The sequence below is a fragment of the Meleagris gallopavo genome, chromosome 2, assembly GCF_905368555.1.
Source record: "Meleagris gallopavo chromosome 2, MGAL_WU_HG_1.1, whole genome shotgun sequence".
In the NCBI taxonomy this organism is placed as follows: Eukaryota; Metazoa; Chordata; class Aves; order Galliformes; family Phasianidae; genus Meleagris; species Meleagris gallopavo.
Window position 1 is genome coordinate 20,352,018 of NC_139405.1, and position 20,966 is coordinate 20,372,983.

The following is a 20,966-nucleotide window of genomic DNA, read 5'->3' on the forward strand; positions in this document are numbered from 1 at the left end:
TGTATTTTACTAAATAATTAAATCTCTAAGAACCAAATAAGTGCCCATCTCTGTGGTCCCTAAAGCAATAGAAGCTGCCCCAAAGTCTGTGCTACTACATACTTCACTGAAGGTTACAGAACCATACTTTTGCTTCCTCCTGATTGAGCTTGATCAGAAAAAGTGAGAACAACATAACTGAAATACCACAATAACCAAGTTTAAAGTTCAAAATTTTCACTCCAACATGTGAAGTATAGTGTTGCTTAACGTAGAGCTACATTGGTGAAACCAAACATTTAGTATAACTTTGATCAAATCACTTTGAAAGAGTTGTATCTCTCCCTTCAGGTATGAAACTAATATTGCTCAAATGCATATCAAATTAGATTCTGCACAGGCACCAAAATTGTCATTGTCTTCTTCCTGCAGAACAGAGTCATCAGAAAATCTTGCTACAGTGTTGAAAAAGATTCGAAATCTAAGCAAAATTTTATCACAGCCAGCAGCCTACCAGCAGCTAAGTCTAAGGAAAGCAAAGGAATAAAAAACACTTTTTTTTTTTCCTCCTATCTACAAGAGACTAAACAGCAATTTTCTCTTCAGTGTTCTTTATCTCTTGCTTATTCTTCAGCCTTCTAGATTACCTTAGCACTCTGCTTCCAATAAACCTTTTTTCATTTACAAGAGTGCCAGCATATGTTAATTTAAATTGAAGCTAGAAATCTGTTCATTAGATTAAAAGGCAATAAAAGCATCAGAACTTACCTGTTCACAGAGGATAGTTCCGATTTCCAGTCTGACAGACTTGATCCCAATAGGAGCATTTGAAAATGAAGCTCTTCAAAACAGTTCTATATCTTCTTCATGAGTTGCTCACTTCATTTTTCCATCTCTTCAATCAAAATGACTAATAGGGGGAAAATGGCTGTTTAAAAGCCATAAAAACCTTGTCCTGGTTCTAAAAGAATCAGTATATTAAAAAGAGCTTTTCTTCATCACAGACTTCTCTCTACGCAACTTTCTCTTAAGCAGAGTTCAATCCCAAACAATGAGTGCATATAAATGGTGTCTTCTTATCACATCTGTTCCTGGCGTGAATTCAGAGATGCAAGTGCTGACTTCAGTAACAAAAATACTTTTTTTTTTTTTTTTTTTTTTTTTTAAGTTACTTGTTATTCTTGCTGCACCAACATAACCAAGGGAATATGAGCTATAGCTCTTCACCATCATCAACAGAACCATGGGATAATTAAAGGACTCACTGCCTCGGTGAGATTTAAAACGTAGCTTACCCACCCTTCAAAGTATTTGTCACCTGTTATTATCGGCTAGAAGACACAAAGCTAGCAGATCAAGTGTATAGTTGCCTGATTTCACCTGTTAAGGGGATGTTCGTCTGTCAGGGAGATAAAGTTTCTCTTTCACTTACCACCTGGGCATATATATATTTTTTGAAGTTGCTGGAAATATTAAACAGTTTTTTAAAACGTGGTTTAAGCCCCCTCCTGTACAACTTTATTGCTTTATTCTATATACATTCTTGCCCGACATGCCACTTAGACTCAAGACAGCTTTCAGAGGGAGATGTCACTGGGATTACTTTGGAACAGCAGCATCACTCTGTGTAAAACATATAGCAGGAGAATGCTGTAATATATCTTATGCAGTTTATACTATTTTCCACAGCATTCTACTGATGTTTAAAACCCTTTAACTGTATTTAAGATGCATCAGTGATCAGTATGGAATAGTATCTATATGCCTGTGGTATTTGGACCTTCCTGCCTACTACTGTGGCCTGCAATTCTTCCACTGAGAGTGCCTCAATTTCAATTTAGCTGTGACACAAATTGTCAACAATTTCTTTCAGATACGTCATCCAAAAAGCAGATCTGAATAACCACATTTTTAAAGAAATGCAGAAAATATCAGAGTAGTGCTCACACAAAATCTAGTCCATCTTTTGGTCACTCAAAGCACATAACAGACATGATGGAATGTCCATGCTCTGGGCTGTATACTGGTTCATTACACACACAGCTCCCTTTAAGCACAATGTGAATTCAATTACCCAAGGAGAGGGAGGACATTCTTCAGGGTGTGCACACATTCTCAAAAAAAAAAAAAAAAGCAGCTTCTAATGCCTGTTTCAAAGATGTTAAAAATCCGATATTGATAGCTTAGCACACTTTTATGACTGACATATATGCTTCAGCTGTTCACAGGATCACCACAAACTGTAGGTGTTGGAAGTGACTGCCGGAGATCATCAGGTCCAACTCCCTGCTATAATTTTATTCCTACAGCACAAAAATTTGCTTTCCTACTGGCTCCTTACCAATCATATCCTTAGCATTGAACACATAGGGTGCATTACTGCTTCCTAAATTTTTTTTTTTTTTTTTTTAATAGCACCTTCCAAGAGAAATATTGCCCTGGATGCATTCTTCTGCCCATTTCCTGAGTGAACATCACCGCTCTGTTTGTTCCATCCAGGCTTCCCCACCACATCACTCACAGAGGTTCATCTGCAGAAGCACGATGTTTGTCAGCAGCCCCAGCAGATCTAAATATTTAATCTGATGGGCTGACACATTTTATCGCTCCTTCATCCCTCATCAACCTTCTGAAAACGCTCGCAGCTCTTGATCTGAGATGTGCCTGGGGAGGGCGAGCAGCTTTCTGGCTCCCCACACACACTCTGACAACCTTTACCGCTGCAGAGAGCCGGCTGAGAGCTAAAATTAACACAGGCGAGCTATAAATAGAAGCCGTTGAAAGAGCTTTCAAAATGCCCTATAAACGCTGTGAGGGGGAGAGCGTCTTCACCGGGAGCCCCGAGGGAAGGCGGGCGGCTATGCTCTCAGGGCTCCTCCCCGGGAGGCCACCGTTGCCAGGCAGAGTCCCGTTGCTGCTGCGCGGGCCGGGGTAGTGATGGGGGGCCTCAGCGGGCTCCCGCCATCCGCGAGGTAAAACACAGCCCGCAGCTGGAGCCTGCCCGCGGGAAGGAGGTTAAACAAGAGGGGGGAAAGGAGAGCTGGAGTCAGGGACTCCACAGCACCTCTCCTGAGAGCGAGCAGCTGGGAGAGGGGCAGGCTCAGGAGGCATTCATCAGTGCATCATCAATTGCACCTGGAGGAAGGGTGCAAGGAGGACAGAGGTCTTCAAAAGCATCCCGGACGTGGCCCTGGGCAGCCTGCTCTGGGCATTGCTGGGTGAGCTGCGGTTGGGCCAGATGGACCCCCAGGTCCCTGCCAACCTCAGCCAGCCTGCAATGCTGTGAAGTAGAAATTAGAGCCATAGAATCACTTAATCATCCCTTCCAACTGAAAGGCTATCCTAGTCCAACTGCCCTTCAATGAACAAGGACACCTCAGCAGATTAGATTACTCAGAGCCCCAACCAGCTTGATCTTGAATGTCTCTTTGGATGGGGTATCCATCACCTGGCAGTCTGTGCCAGTGCCTCACTACCCTGGTTGTAAGAAACAAACAAAAAACACCCCAACAACTTATTCCCTATATCCAATCTAAAACTCCCCTCTTGTAGTTTGAAATCACTTCCCCTTGTCGTAACACAACAGACCCTGCTAAAGAGTCTGTCCCTTTCATTCTTACAGCCCCCCTTTTGACACTGAAAGGCTGCTATCAGGTTTCCCCAGAGCCTTTTTCTCTCCAGACTGAACAGTCCCCACTCTCTCAGCCTGTAGGAGAGGTTTTCTATCCCTTAGATCATTTTTTTTTGCCCTCCTCTGGATGCACTGCAACAGATCCATGTCTCTTCTGCACTGAGGACCCCACATCTGGAGGCAGTACTCCCAGTGAGGTCTCACCAGAGCAGAGAAGAGCAGCGGAATCACCACCCTGTACCTGCTGACCATGCTTACATACTGTAGAAGTAATGGAACTCAGGGTCCTCCCTTGTGAAGACTTCCAGGATTGCATCTAAATTTAATAAGAGCTTTGTGGTTTGCTGCTGCAGCTGCAAATGGCTTTATGGTGGAAAAGGTCTCTTAGGGCAAACTTTGATTGCAACTAGCAGGACTCCAGTTGAGAGCTGCCTGTGCCTTAAGAGAGCAACCAGCAGGGAATTACATTTAATACCTCCTCCTTTCAGTTCTGACGTTATTTCAGCAAGTAACAGCAGGGCTCCCCTACTACGCTGTATGATCTTGCTCTCATAACTAATTTCTCCTTGTAAAAGGAATGCTTTTGCTTGCTCAGTAAAAAAAATAAAAAAATAAAAAAAATCACGTGCCTGTAAAGCCTGGTAGTTTAACAGTGCTGTAATTTTAATGTGTTGTTTTGTCCTACAGCATGCTCTGCTTCATTTTTGATCTAACATGAGGCTTGTGTCATTAGACTATAAGAAGAAAAAGCAAATAAGAGTTAGGAAGCTTTCGTACTTCACTGTAGACTATTTTATTTCTGAGAAAAAAAAATAAATGTGTGCGTATACAATGAAACCAATAGTCTACAGCAAATGCTCATGCATCTGATCATTCTCAATCCCGCTACAAAGAGATCCATTATAATCAGATGTATTTTTTTGTACTGCTAGTAGAAAATAGCTCTTTCCAGAAGATAGAAGTTTTGATTGCAATGGTCTGGCGCACATTTTAGAGGCTCATTTTTATAAAGTCTTCAGTTGTCAAAGCCCTCTTTTCACCCAGCCCTGATGGAATCTAAAGAATCTAGATGAGTATGTAGCTTTTGAATGAAGAACAGAGGTGTGGCCTACCTACTGTCACAAATACACATGTACTCACCCTTGTGTTTCTTTGTACCTTGTGCCTGGAAACAACCACGAGCTCCCAGAGGATTAAACTGGGACTTGATTAAAGTCAGTGTCAAAGTCATTAAGGACTTCAGTAGGAGCTTGAACAAGCAACCTAAAATGGTGATTGAAAACTCAAGAATAAAGTGTATTTCCATGTTAATCATTTTAAATTTGTTAATTAGTTCACTTATCCATTTTTTCCCCAAGGAATTTTGTCAGGGATGCAGATGGAAAACAGTTTTTATGCCTGTCAATCAAGAAAGAAGCATTGTAATACCATTATTTTCACCTTAAAATACCTGTTACTCAATAACACACAAAACAATCACATTAACTTCACAACTTAGAATTCTCCTCTCACAAAAACTTATTGGCCTTAGTCTTGGCCAAGTTTTTCCTTAATAACCAAAGACATATTTTTTTCCTGTCCTCCAATACCTCATTGACTTCCAGTAGATTTAAGTATCAGTAGCTAGAATGGAAAGCACAGCAATGACAGCAGAGTAGCAAGGTCCTAGGCAGCAAGAGAGGATTTGCTCAAACACAACAGCTGCAGGCACAGAAATAAAAGAAGAAAAACTAGTTACCTTCAGAAGGCCTCAGGTACACAGAGATCTCCAGCAAGATACCCTTACCTTCACTGCCAACCCTTAAATGAGGTCTGGGAAGGGGTGGATCCTGGCTCCACCAGGTGCAATCACTCAGGTACCTCACATGCACCTGAGCTCCCCTGGGTTGGCCCTGCCTTCCTACCAGGTGCTCAATCACTGCTTCAAGCCATGACTTAGCGTTTCTGCTACAGTGGCTGCCTTTATTTAATTTAAAACTTGGAACTTGTTGATTTGGCCTTATTACTTGAAGTTCCAAGGCATACAGCTAAAAGGAGGAATATGTGAAAAATCTTCAAGGGTTAACATAACATTTAAAGGAATTCATAGGAGCTGCTGAAATAATTGCTGATACTACAAAGTATTGATAAGACCAACATCTTTTTTCTCATCTTTCTAATTGTTTAGAGAAGACACAAACTGATAAATATCAACTATACTGAATGCTAATAGATTTATTATGAAGAATAATAAGGATTTTTCTTTATTCAGAATCTAACTCCTGAGTTTTAGAAGTAAAAAACCTAATATGAGAACAAGAATAAATTACAATACATCTATATTTCTTTCAAAAGTCTTTCTCAGGTACCTGAAAGGCTGGATCCTGGTGGCAGAAAGCAGAACTAGATGGACTGCGGTTGTGACACAAACAGCAATCATTTCTTTGATGTATGTCAGAAGAAGTTACAGAAAGCTCGGTTTCTGAACTAGTTTATTTATACTGGCTCTGTCTTTACTGCCTCAGTTACGCTTCCTACCTCCTCCTGTGGGTTCTTTGGCATGTAGGAACAGATGCATTGCTGTTCCCACTGTCCTTATGTTAGAGGCTTTGTGACTAGATGGAACAGAGCTGCTTATTGGCTTTTGGCCACTGAGAGCTATTTGCCTGCTCTGGAGGAATTTCCAATTTGTTAGCATCCAGTGTTTCACCCTCTCTTGTCGCTTGATACAGTGTAGAATTAGACATACTTGCATCCAATCTTGAGTTTGCTCTGACACCTGACATGCATTACTCCCCACTGGTGCCAAAGGTACTGAAGTGGGCTTCACCAGTATACAGCATACCCCTGAAGAGACATAAAGAAACGTTCTCACATTTTTCTCCTCCCCTTCAACCATTAATCTGTTATTTCTATCTGCTGCAGCTGCTACAAGAAAGGGCTGTGTTAACTTTGTGAACTGCTGAAACTCATAGCTAACTGCTGTGAGCCAGCAGGTTTCAAATGTGAACCATGGTTCCTTGTGAAGATCTTATTCTCAGGATGAGCACCTTTGACCTACCACATGGCCAATCAGTGGCGATATACACTCCTGTGGGTTTAAAAATGGAAAGCAGTAATAATAGAATAATAATAAATAGTACAATGATTTAATTGAACAAAATAATTATCTTTTTCATGTAGTTCATTCATGTAATGTTGTAGTTCTAACAAATGTACTGAATCTACATTAACTGGGCAATCCATTATACTTGACAAAAAGGAGGGAAACTCAGTATATGGGACAACTCGCTATATGGCACAAACTGGCTTTAAAATTTCTTGCTTTGTCAAGAAATAACACCTCATTGTCACGTCACCATAGATGTAGAAGTGTGTGCATAAGCAGAGGGAAACCAATTGGATAGAAGAGAAAGTATCTAAAATTAGGGGGGAAGAGGAATTAGGGGGGAAGAGGCATCAATCAGCAGCTACTCAGGTTGAATATACTTTTCTGTACTCTTTTTCATTGTTTTATTTCTTATTTAAAGTACATTGTTATTTTTAAATAAATACAGTTCAAATGTAACCTGCCATTCTCTGGCAGCTAGACACATGGATAACATAAACGTCAAGAATATTGCTGTGTGAAGTACTGTTAATTGTGAGTTTCACTTGGCATTATTTACAGTTTCAGCCTCAGTAGACAAGAGCTCAAATAGTAAATAAAACATAAAACACTGGTAGAGCCTGCATTGCTTCTGGGTGGAGATCAGCAGCTCTCATGCATTCTGCAGCTTTTCCTAGCTCAAAACACAGGAGATGAGTTATCAGCCCAGCTACACAGACTAAAGAAACCAAGTCCAAATATTTTTTTTTTTAATATATTTTGTAGCTACTGAAATAAAAGTACCTAAAATAGGGAAATATTTTATGAGATATTTCTGCTCTGCATATGACAAGAAGTTAATCTAGTTAAATATGTCTGCAACACTGGCCATAAGTAGATGTCTGGGAAACTATAAGAACAGGGGAAGAGTGCAATACTTTGCCCTTATACTATCCCTCAATTTTTCCTTTCTCAGACCTTTTTGGGAAAATGGCCTTTCATCTTTGGCTAACCATTGTGATGGGCACATAAACCTCAAGGTTTTCTAACAGCACCCTCTCATGTTTCAGTGCTTATTTGCACTTCAATTATTTCTTGTGACTTGCCGATTGTGGTGTTGGTGTTTAAACCTTACAGATCGAGACTCACTGTCTGAGGCACCAATCTATGCAGAAAAAAAGACAGCTATTGCCCTGGGAAACTTTAAATCACTAGTTTAACTAGACAAGACAGTTGGGAAGACAGAAGGTACACAACATAGTCTTTGATACTCTACATTATGCACTAATTATAAGCATATTCTTGAAGTCATTCCCAGGCTAGTAGATAGAGCATTGCTGCAGAGCCAGGGCAGCAGTACCCTTCATAGCAATTTGAAGCTCAAGGAAATTTCCACTGCCGCAGCTCTCAATCTTCTTCCCAGGGAATGGAAAGAAAGCATTTGCTTTCTCAGGGAGGGGGCTGAGCATCCTGGCTGAGTGGGATGCGTATCACTATCTGGATGCTGCCACAGACCTCCTTCACCAGCGAAAGGAATATTTCCGTAGAGCATGTCCACAGCAATTCTTAGATACTGGGAAAAGAGGGAAACCATACTGATGGATTCCATACTTGTATCCATCTTGACAAAGTCAGACTTCTCCCCACTGAGAAGGAAAGAAATAGAATTTTGGAAGAGCCATGGGGTAGAAGTGATTTTAAGGCTTAATTTTTTAGAGTCTAAAATAATTTGAATAATGTGCCAGCAGCAGGTTCGTATCCATCAGAAGAGACAACATGGATTTATTTATATCTTGCTTTTGCTTGCCTGGAATGGGGCCGTATTTCTTGTTGATAAATGAGATTTGAAGTGCTTCATTTACAATATGCTTATTTTAGAAAGTCATAAAAGGGTTCCTGCCTTTGTTGAAAGAACTGCTTGATCATTGCCCACTGAAATTCACTGAGCTACCACAGCATGGCTACGCTCTTGAGAGGTAGCTTGGTTACTTTCTCAGGCAATCAAGTGATTTGTTCTTCCTCACTCAATTAAAGTTTATATATTAATGAACAGACTCCCTATTGGTAAGAAGTTCTCTCGTTTGGGTACTGCATAAAGAGTAGGAATTTTCAGATGAGCATTGGTCCATGTTCCACAGGAAAGCCCAATGAGGGTGACTGTCCATCCTGCAGGGCATGAGTATAGATTAATCATTACTTGAGCAGATCTCAGCTATTTAATTTGGATAAAAGGGCAGATACAATTATGGTGCTCTTTCTCTTCATTTAAGATTCTTTAAAGTTTTACTAGGAAAATACGAGTTTGTTCTGGATGAGAAGTAATTGATACATCTTGTAGCTGACAAAAAATGACGTGCATGCATGAGTGAAAATATCTGAGCTGTTATAAAAAGAAAGACAGCCTTCTAAAATATATTGCTAGTTAAACCATATTCTGTTCTGTTAATGAAAATAAATGTAGAATAAATATCAGAATCAGCCACTACAGTTAATTTTTCCACATACTTAGAACTTAGAGTTTTCCTATTGTCTTCTGTTCTTATTTTTCTGCCTCCACAGGTACCTAAACTATAACATCTCCCTTTTACATCAAAGGGACTTGATAAAGAGCTGCCCTGTTCTTTCTTCCTTTCATCTGTCTCTCCTTGCTTCTCTGTGTGGTGTGGACTTTTTTTGTAGCTACAAGTGGGTATCACCCAGTGACTGCAAGGGCATTTGAAAAGAAGTCTCCTTGTTCCATAAAGAGACTTTAGAGCTGGGAGCACGTTGCCAAAATTGGATCACCCTGATCAGTGGGAGTGTGGCCTGGGTGTGGGTACATGTGGATCGGTGTCACTTATGTACCTGCAACAGCTGCTTGATTTTCCACAAGTTCTTAATAACTGACTGTATGGCTTAATATATCAGAGAAGTAAATACCACAAAGTGAAAATGTTTGTGTCTTCATGCAGTACAAGTATGGTAGGTTTTGGCAAATGTAGTCACGTTCCACAGGAAGATCCAAAATTAAGAAAAATAAATGATATTTGAATGCGTATTACCCCTCCGCTATAGTAAATGAGTTGGGAAAAGGGTTTGAAATAATCAGAATAGTGCCTTCTTTTTTTTTTAATAGATCGAATTTGGAAGCTTTGTCTTCCTGGTTCCCCAGCCTTTTCCCAGGGCTTTTACATTTTTAATCTATCAATACCAGAGTAAGTCCAGACAAATACAGAGCTGAGTCTCCCAGGGGTTCAGGACGCAGTGTGTCCAGCTCCTAAGTTCTCAAAAGTTTAGTTTTCTGCTGCTCAACTGGAAAGCAAAATGTGAGATGTAGCTTTCAAGTTCCTGAGATAGAGAGAATGCCATTTCCACCAAGCAGGCAAATGGCAAGTGTTGGAGTTGTCGCAGTCCCCTACAGAGAGTCAAGACATATGGTGAGACCTCATTGTGGTCTTCTTAGCACCTAAAGGGGGCCTATGGGAAAGATGGGGAGGGACTGTTTGTCAAGGAGTGCTTTAGAACACGAGGTAACAGCTTTGAATGAAAAGGGAATATATTTAGGTTAGATACAAAGAAGAAAGTCTTCATGATGAATGTAGTGAGGCCTTGACACAGCTGCCCAGGGAAGATGTGGAGCCCCATCCTGCAGGCACTGAGACCAGGTTGGATGGGGCTTTGTGAAGCCTGAGCTGGGAGAGGCAACCTTCCGCCTGGCAGGGGATCAGGGCTGGGTGGGCTTTAAGGTTCCTTCCAACCTAAGCCATTCTGTGATTTATTCTGGGAAATAACATGTCTCAAATAATCAGTTCCGAGCACTAAATACTGTATAGATATCTCAAACACTTTAATGTTGTATTCCTGTGGATAAAGGTCGATTCTGTTTCACCCAAACATACTCTATCAATAGGAAACACCTGGAAACATTTTCAAACATAAATTCCCATGTTAAATATATTTTATCAGATCTGTTTCTGTTTGAAAGCTAAACTTTCCACATCACCATCAATGGGAATAGCCTCGTGTATGTCTAATCGTGAACCATACTGTAGTATTCACTGATAAATCTTTATGTATGGATATGTGTAACAGGATAGTCTATCAGTAGTGAATTAATAAAAGAGACTAGAGACCAGGCATGTCCAACCTGCTGGCTGCATGCAGCCCAGCCCAGCTCGCAGTGCAGCTGTCCCTTGCCCCACTGCATCATGGCAGCAGCTCTTCCTGCCAAGCAGCCCGGCTGCTCAGAACCAACCAAACATCAGTGCACTATTAATTGTATCTGGCCTGAAACAAGGGCATGGGGAGGGCAATGTTAACTCAAGTTATGGGAAATAATTTCATGCATTTTGATATACTGGCTAAACACAGAACTGTGAACAGAGAAGAATATGAAGCCATACTTTTCATTTTGATAAAGGAATTTGAGAATAGGTTTCAAGACTGAAAATCATGAATTTTTTTGGTTTATTTGTGACTCCATTTTCAGTTGACGTAAATACATTAGCTGTGAGTTTTCAAGTAGAATGTATAGAATTGCAATTAAAAATTTGGTCATGTCTTTTTGCCAGACTTTTATAAGCCCTCTTTAATTAGAGAGAAATACCTCTCACCTCACAGTCACACCTTATTCCACCTTATTCATGTCACTACACTGGGGCAGTACATACATTTGTGAACAATTTTTGCCAAGAATGAAGTACAGGAAGAATAAAATTTCACCAAAAATCTACGACAAGCACCTTGAGAGCTCACTGAGCATTGTAGCCTCTGTCATCGGACCAGCCTGGTGCACTACTGTCAGAAAAACTGGGTCACATAGCCCACTAATTCTGTGGTTTCGTTGCTCTCTTTTTTATATGTTTTAATTAAATTAAAAAAAAAAAAAAAGTTTTGTTACTTATATATATTATCTCTGGTATATATTTAGTGAGGAGTGATCCAAAAACTAATGCCTTCTATTTTGTTATATTGGCCTACAATGTCAGAGGCAGATGTTGGTGGTATGGCAGTAGAGATTGAACCTTCCCGACAATGTTCCATCACATGTTGTTGCTGTGTGAAAGATTGCAGCAGATGGGCAGTCTAACACAATGGTGTCTAACATGGGAGTGTGTATGAAGAAAAGGTGTGTCACTGAATTCTTTCATGGGGAAAAAATGGCAGACGTCGACATTCATTGACGCTTGCTGACTGTTTATGGAGACTCAGCAGAGTATGTGAGCACAGTGAGGCGGTGGTGCATTTCAGCAAAGACTATAACAGCAACAGTGTGTCATCTCTGCTGGTATAGATTTTTACAAGCACTGCATAAAGGCTCTTGTTTGTCAGTGGCAAAAATGCATAGTTAATGGTGGTGACTGTGGAAAAATAGCATTTAGTAGCTGAGAATTTGCTCAATCAAACAGTGTTATTTTACTCTTTGTTGTCATTTCTGTGGAAATAAATAGAATGTGTTACTTTTGGAGTGACTTACGTAAATGCAGCCCAAGATAATTCCTCTTCACTCAGTGCAGTCTAGGCAAGACAAAAGGTTGGACACCCATGGACTAAACTGAAACCTTCAAAATAGTATTTACCATTAATTTCTGCTTTGAGAGCCAAATTTTGCAACACACAAAGCTCTGCAAATGTAAGATCTGATGCAGCTCAGCAGCTTTCAAGAGGCATATACAAAGCCATAGAATTAAAACCCGTTGTCTTCCAAGAGTGATTTTGTCACAGCAACAACTCCTTTGCCAGATGCTTTAATCTGTTCCATTGCACATCATTCAAATATTCAAAAAGAGTCCGTCTTATATCTTCAGTGAATGCCATTGGCAATGTCATGTTGTACCTGTGCATTATTATTAGCTAGGATTTAAAGAAGTGTCTGTCTTTTCTGTAACTTGCATTCGGTGCTTTTTCTGTCACCCTTTTAGGTTTGCTGTGTTTTATATGCAACAGAAACTATTCCCAGTGTAGCATTTTAGTATCTGTCTGCTGTGAGAAAGATCTAATTTTTCTTTTACATAGTTTATAGCCTGTGTCTTTTGATAAAGAACTACATATTGATGTGAAATAGCAAAATATCCTCCATACTGATTGAATCGTTTTATTATAATCCAATAAAATTAAAGCCATTTGGCACAGATATAAGACACTGCTACAGTGTTTGTGTAGGGAGACAGATTCAAGTGTTACAGAAACACAGGCAATACGAAGAAACTGAAGAGACTGCACTGACAAGAAAACACATCACTAAATAAAAATGAGCCTTTGATAGATCTGGGACTTGTTCCCTTACCTAAAGACTATAAAGATTTGGGCTTCATCTACAAATGGATGGGTAACTACTGAGTATTCAGAACAGATTCCCTAGTGTGCCTTATACAGATCTAACAGAGGTAAGCTTACATTATGGCAGATTTAGGAAACAATCCTTTCTGAAATTGCCCCAAAATACAGCAACTTCTGTTATTGTACTTGAGCTTAAGCAAAAATAAGGCAAAAGCTCTGTGCTCTCCACTTGCTACAGCTGAAATGAAAAGCTTGACAAAAATAAGCATTCTTTCAAAGGCCATATGTATTCGTTTTTCCATACTAAGAAAAGATAAAATTAATAGAACATGTATAATTAATGAATTATTTTAGCAGTAGTACTGAAGTATTGTTTTACAGCGTGTGTATAAAGTCAACAAGCTTGTGTTAAGGTGCACTGTCAAACTACTCCCTTGAAGGGACTACCATTTAGATTTAGTAGCATGCATCAGACATTTCCATTTTTCCAGTGTCAGACGCTTTCCCATGAAAAAGGGTATATTTTGTTTGAGGCCTGATCTGGAAGTTAACTGGTATACTGCAGTGGTATTGCCTTGGTTAGGCTCTGGCTCTGTGTGTGGTACTGGATCACCACAATGGGCCATAATAACTGGAATGCAATATCTATACATATGTATCATTGGTTTTCAAGAGTCTCTCTTGACAAAATCATTTCCTTTCTGTACAGTCTTCTAAAGGGAAATGCAACATTACTGGAAGCTTTTAGGTATCAATAAGTAAAAAATGGTTACAGCTTCCAAAATTGCAGTGCTTCTTCTCATGAGAAAGAAAATACTGCATATTAGATATTTAGATAAAGATGAAAATAGAAGTCCTGAGGTTTAGGCACTGCCCTGGTACTCAGAAAATTAGGTTCATTTTTCTGCCACTAAATCTCTTCATCTTGTTACTATGAGCAAATCAATTATTCTTATTCAGACTCTGAAATTAAGATAATACTTTTTTTTTCCCTGCATGCTGTTTATCTGGTTTACAAATTTCAGCTGTAAATTCTCTGGGTATGAGTGACTGACTATTTCTGCAGAGCCTGAGACAGTGAACAGATCCAGAGGAAGTCACCAGAATTCAAACAACAGCAGCAACACTACTGTGTGCAATACCTTTTGTAAATGCACACATAGTTGACCAGGTGCTTAAAGGTCTGCCCCTCTTGTGTTCCAACAAAACAAATGTTCAGTTACAGCACGTTACACATAGTATGCATATACTAATGAAATATATTTGGACCAAGCAGTTACATTTCTGATATATTGATGTTCCATTTTTATCTAGTGCTCACTCAGAGCAGTTTCCCACTGAAAATGTAGCGAAGTAATTGTTGGGCAAAGATGGTAGGACTGGATACAAGTTTGTATTAAATTTCCTTTTGTTCTAACGTACCGTATGATTGTCCTTCTACCTGCCATGCCTTTCACAGATGTCTGACATAAAAAGAAAAAGGGCTTAGAAGCAGAGGTTTAGAAGAGATAATTCACATTTCAAAAGAAATTAAAAAATCGAAATCATTTTGAGTAATTTACAGTGAGATTAAACTAAACTAATTTGCTTAAGTCTCCAGCCAGTATGTGTGAAGTTATGAATAAGTTCACTGGTTTTAAAAAATGAATTAAAATGCTGAAGAAATATATTTAATTTAAAAAAAAAAAAAAAAGTTTCAAATGTTTTAATATGTTCCCTTGGATTTGACAGACGTAACTTCCTTTGTCCATATCCTGTTATGACTATAGAGGGATGTTTTCAAAAGATTAAAAAGAAGTGCTGACCTTTTGATGATTCTATTAACTTAGGGACACATGACAATTAGAAATATGAGCACAGAGGAAAAGCAATAACATTTACTCAGGTAACCCCCATTTATTTCATACCATGTTTATTTTAAGCCAGTGATCTAAGGTGACAGAATTTGATCCCTCAAAAAAAGGCTCGCTCACAGATTCTTCTATGAGAGCACTGTTAACAATACTTATGGCCACCTGCATCTGTATCTCTTGAAGAAGGTTATCCCAGACAAGGGATTTTGCCAAAAACTGAGCTACTGATGGTGAGTTACGAATTTTGGAAAACATTGGGAATATGTCCTCTGCAAAAAAAATTCTTTGTCAGTCATCACCAAATCAAGCTGTAGTCACGCTCTGAACTCTCTGTTCTTATGTTTCAACTCTGTTCTTATGTATCAACACAATCAAGGTTAGGGCAATGACTTTGAAGCAAAAAATTATCCTGAAATGTGTAGGTGAGAGCACAAGTGAAGCTTCTTTTATTTAGGAGTGAGATGCTCCTGGTCCCTCCCTCAAATTAGAATGCTGTCTTGAAACCAAAGGAAGAATTGTATTGATTTCTCTTGTTCTGATTGCCTCTAGCCTGTCCTTTGACATTTGGGATCATCTCTAAGGAGATGTTTCCTTTACTACTCACAAATCTTATCAGGCAAATACAGGTTCTCCATTAAGCTATTTCCACTGGTAGGCAACTCTGTGGAGTTCTTTGCCAGCTGGCTCATCTGCTTAAGGAGCATAGATTTGAAGTGTTTGAATATATCTGGGTGAGATTGTGCCTGCACATTGCACTGTGACTGACTTAATTCAAGTTAACAAGGAACAGGTTGAAACTAAACAAAAATGAGTTTTTAAGCTGGAGCACATCTATCTCAACTATAATTAAAATGATTACTGGAACTTCTGCACATAGACAAATCCTAAATCGTTTCACTAAGATAAATATGAGGACTCAAGTTTAGTCTCTGTGATCAGACTTGAAAATGAAGGTAGCGGATTCTCCTTGATTTCAGTGGGAATTAGGGATTGCTTTTGAAAGCCACACCAGTGGTGGTAGGTACTGAAAGGTGGATTTCCTATGAACCTGTGGCTGCCTGACTGTCTGGCTCCCATGAATCTAAGGGTCTTTTGAAACAGAGGTTCGGCTCCATCATTTCTTAAGGCATACATTAAATTTACTCTGTAATTCAACTGAGATGAGTTCATCTGTCAGCACTGGGACATATTTTCATAAAACTGATGGGATTCAGTGAGTGTGTAATTTGTATACTTGCAGCTTACCCTTTCTTTGCAGTGAGGGGAAGCTTGTGTGCAGTGACTTTTCTAGGTCCTAATTCTGTGCTGTGTTACCCTATACTATTTTGTAGCGTATCTTCAGAAAATCTTTTTATGTTGTGCTTTTGTCTCCACTTCTTCCCTTGGGCACAAGCAGCACAGTAGCATCCTGCTCTGCTTCTTCTTTTGCTTGGAAGATTTATGTTTAGGAAAGGCAATGTTTCATGTTGCAAAATATGTGACATTTGCGCAATGCCATGGTTCATTTTTGTGGCCTGCAGAAAATTGCCACGTAGATGCTGTTGTAACAGAGAATATCTGCTCAGAATATCTGGTCAAGAGGGTCATACTACTTGATAGGAATTAAAACAAACAAAATTAATCTGGCAGGGAAAGTAGACTCAAATGTTCCAGCCACTTTGTACCTGCCTTAGTTGTAGCGAAGAATTCTGTCCATGAGGTGACTCTTCTGTAATCCCCATGGGGCCTGTCAGTAGATGATCATACTTCTAACTGCTTACTTCAGATGTAACCAATACACTGCCCTTTCCTATCAAGATTCCAAGGTTATCACAGCGCCTATATACTCCATGATGGAGACTTCAGAGGACACTTGAGTCTCAAAAGTAGCTGTAAATATTCAAATTATTACTTGAAAGGTGTCTAACTGCTGCAAGTTTGGAATAAGAGTTTGAATAAAGATAAACATCTTATTATAGAACCAACTGTGTTTGAAGAAAAGTGCTTCTAACACTTGTTACTACAGAAGTCTCATCTTCTGAATTCAGGTGAGCAACTTTTGTGTTCAGGATCTTTGCCAAGACTCACTAGAAAGTTGTCCAGCTGCCTGAAACTTCTCTTCTCAGAAATGGTGTTCTGCTGTACCTTGTCAAGATCCATATGATTTCAGACCTTATTTAGATGCTGGCACACTGCTCACCCCTATTTTTGTTCTTTGTCTCTCCCTTGACAAAGCCCAGCTGCAGCCAGATGCACGCCATTCTACACCTAGGGGCTGCTGCATTTTGGGGCACCATCTTGTGCCCCCACCACTGCAGCGTCAAATCAGTTTCCTGAATAAACACAGCAAAGAGGTGGTCCCTCTCTTCTCCACATTTAGGCTCTAAATACAGAATTAGGCAGGAGGCAGATACAAACAAATGCAGGATCTCAACAGTGAACTACGGTTTATGGTACTGGACAGTTCTTTCCTTGCAGTGCTAGAGGATACTTCTGTCAGTTTACAAAAGCAAAGCCAAGGATGATGCAGAGATGTCTAATAGAAATACTTGACTAAGAATTTGGTATTTTCAAAACGATAATCTATTGGCAGCATAGCAGCACTGCAGTTATGTTAGCCTTTTAAAGAGTAAAACAGTGTACGTGTTCTTGAGAACATGCTTTTCCTTCTATAAAAATCAAAAAGTAGAGGCTTTCATATAGCAGTCTGCTGGTCTAGCAAAGTCACCTCTTTTGTTTTTCAAAAGTATATTTTTGATTTTCAGCTACATAGAAAGGACATGTTTTATCACTGTCATTGTGTATCAGTCAAACTTTAATACTGCTACAAGTGGATTTATGGTATGACATTATACCTCTGGACATGATATATTCTCCAGACATGATTTGCAGAAGTAATCTGTTGCAGTTCAATCAGTGCAACCTAAGTCAATTAGTCATCATACAACTACATATTCAGGATGATAATAAATTACTAGGGAAGTCATTAAAAAGTAGGAAATAAAAAGAGTCAGTGTTGAGAGACTTATCACTGTTCTTTGTATCTCATTCTTGGACTCATGTTTCCTGGAAATCTTTCCTCATGGAGAAGCAAGATGCAAATGTCTTTAAGATACAATAGTGCTCAGTTAAAAGAAGATTTTCAAAAGCAGGCAACTTTCTGTGCACAGATCTGTGCTCATATATAGAAAAAGTTGAAATTCGTGAAAGTTTGGGTATAACAGCTTGCTAATGGTTGCATGTGGATCAGTTCCACATAAGACAACAGTAAATACTGAAAATTGATTCTGTTCAAACATAGGCTCGAGCACTCTGCCTGCCTTTACAACACTCAGGACTGCTTCACTTTGACCTGACATGTTTTCCCCACGCAGACATCAGTGTAGCCTCATAAAAGGTTACTAAAATTCCTGGAGTAATTCTATTTAAGACTTCCCTCAAATTAAAGTTATTCAAGGATGTAAAAGAAAACAAAAGAAAAATAATCTGTTCACAAGTTTGAATTTTCCAGTGAGCTCATATAAAAGCACCCTTTCTAGGAAGTTAGGGGTATTTTGATTGAGAACTCTATCTCCCATTTTATTGTGCTTGTCCTTAAAATGTGTCCTTTGAGATACAGATGTGCTTTTTATGTCCTCTTTTCATAGAAATTGAAACACAAGAAGACAAAATGATTTGCCAAAGATCAACAGAATATCTCTGGCAAATAAAAGAACTTGCTTTTCTTTTTTTTTTACATAGGAATAACCACAATACCACTTATTGCACAATGTTAGTAATTGTCTGGACCTAGGATAGAGTTAGATTATATGAAAGACAAAAAATTAGATTAAACTACTAGTGCCTTGTACATCTTCAGCATTTTAAATTTGGAGCTGTAATGTTCTTTTATAAATGGTTTTTCCATCCCTTTTTAATCCTTGGATATTGTTTGGATCACCACACAGTTCTTCTGTCATGTTGTCTTTTTCACTGCATATATTGAATACAGGCTGTCACTGCCAATCAAGGAATTATTTGGGATGTTTCCCAAAATATTATTTTCTTTTCCTTAGTGGCAAGAGCCTCTCATTGCTGTGATTTAGGATATTGGCATTTCTTGAACTCAGCAGAACTGTCCCACTTCACACCAGCTAGAAACGTCACTGGTTATTACTGAAGAGTTTGTTTCAGATACCTTTGTCAGCAGGAGGTTGCAGCACCTTTGGTAAAATTCATGTAAAAATTACATCTTTGAAGTTTGGATGGTGAGAACTATTGCTATCAAGTACATAAAAGCCTTGAAACACAACATTACTTATTCAACGATTTGATTCTTTAGTCTGATACTATCATCATCACAACTACCACGTTTGGAAATATTGTGAGCTTCACATTTTTCTGCTTTGAGTATCAAATTTCCTTCTGAATTTCATTGCAACAAAGATATAAATGTGATTTGGTCAGCGTTTTCCACCAAGTTGTGCATTGTTTATAGCAAACGTGGAGTCGCTGTTTTTCTTTGTGTCACTGCACTGTCATGGTGTAAGCATTCAGACTGAGTGCACATGCTTGATGAACAACCAGAACAGGAGGTTCTGGAGTAGAAGTAACATCACCTTCCATGCCTGGTTGTGGTGGGATGTGAGGCTGCAGCTGGACAGGCTGCTGAAAGCTGGGCTCCATCCCAGTCCCTTGTCAGAGCACATTACTAAATAATACTAAATGAAGCAATACATAAGACGTTAGGTGTTCTGTCCTGTTCCATGTTCTGGTGCTTGTCCAAAAGATGACAAAATAAATTGGAGGCAGTCGAACTCTCTGGCTGTGAAAAACAGTTTGTAGTGCTGTCTCACTTGGTAGGCAAGTGATTTAGGCAAGTAAATGCAATACAGCAAGAAAGCAGGCAAATCAAGGTTGGAAAGACTGAATCCCAGACTCTCAGCACAAAATCACCTCTTTTTTTCAAAATAAAATACATACTTTGAAGCTAAGACATTAACTGAAATTGTACATTATGGATGTGAAGGATGAAACAGACATTTAGTTCATTGTGTCAGAAAGCCAAATCTGAATAGACTGGATAGGCTGATTATCTCAGTAAAAGAGCTTCTCTGCATCGGTGAATCAAAGGTGAAAGGCACCTTAGCTTTCTAGTCTCACGTATTCTGGTTTTTTAATATTATCTGTTAGCAACTTTCTATCTATAAATCCCATCCAGTGATTTGAGAAGGAATCCAGAAATTATGCTTTTATTCTGAAACTTCTTGAAATACAACGATCTTTCTCAGCCACCCTACAGAGTTAAAACTAAAAACAAATAAATACATTCCTTGACTTTTTTTCCTGGGCAAATGAACTTCTGTCAGATGCAGAGACAAATTCATTCTGACTGGAGAAACTGAGTCAGAGATTCAAAGGAGGGTTATGGTCAGTTTGTGCATAACACATTGCTGTTCTACATTCTGCTTTGTTTGCTGAACCTAATTCTGTCTTTTTGTACATCCAGTCAATTTTCCTCACTACAGACTGGTAGAGTAAAGGCTAGTTTTACCAAGAAGCAAGATGTTATTATGTGGTTGTTTTTTTGTGTGTGCATGTTTCCACTCTTAAATCATTCAAAATGTAAATGTTTCTTAGTATATCAGATAATAAATAGTGAAATCTTCTATTCTTCTCCAGAGTTCTATAAGATCTGAAGCTTGTATATTACTTTCTGCAAGTAATAGTTCTCAAGTATTCAAAAATACGCAAAATGACAATAATTTACCACTTTTTACGTTATATTTTGTGTTACCCTTACTTCCTGAAAGAAATTAAAGAATATTGACTTGATCTTGTTGCAATCAAAAGGTGATAAAATATTTTTTAAGCTATTAATGCTTTAAAAACAATTTAAAAGACATTTCTTGCCCCGTCGGATGAACTAAGACTTCTGCTTTTGCAGTTTTTTCTCCTGGATCTTCCTGCAAGCTCTCCAATCAATACATCATTTGAGATCATATGGCTGCTTACTACAAGAAACTGACGTCTGCCAAAGGTATGTTCACTCTTCAGTGATGATGCTATCCATGTAGTTGAAAGATGAAATCACATTCCAGGGTATGTTGATTGTCCCTTACTTTTGACTGGCTGATGAATTTCTTCGCCCTTCTTTGCTCACTCTCACCTTCATTAACTCAAGAGATGTAGCAGAATTTAAAGCTGAGACATAACATGG

At 39.0% G+C, this 20,966-nt stretch overlaps 1 pseudogene; it reads left to right on the plus strand.

Moving 5' to 3' along the window:
• The first annotated feature begins 2,916 nt into the window (after positions 1-2,916).
• Positions 2,917-20,966, plus strand: part of LOC146544891 (spermatogenesis-associated protein 7 homolog) — a 35,152-nt pseudogene continuing 17,102 nt past the window's right edge.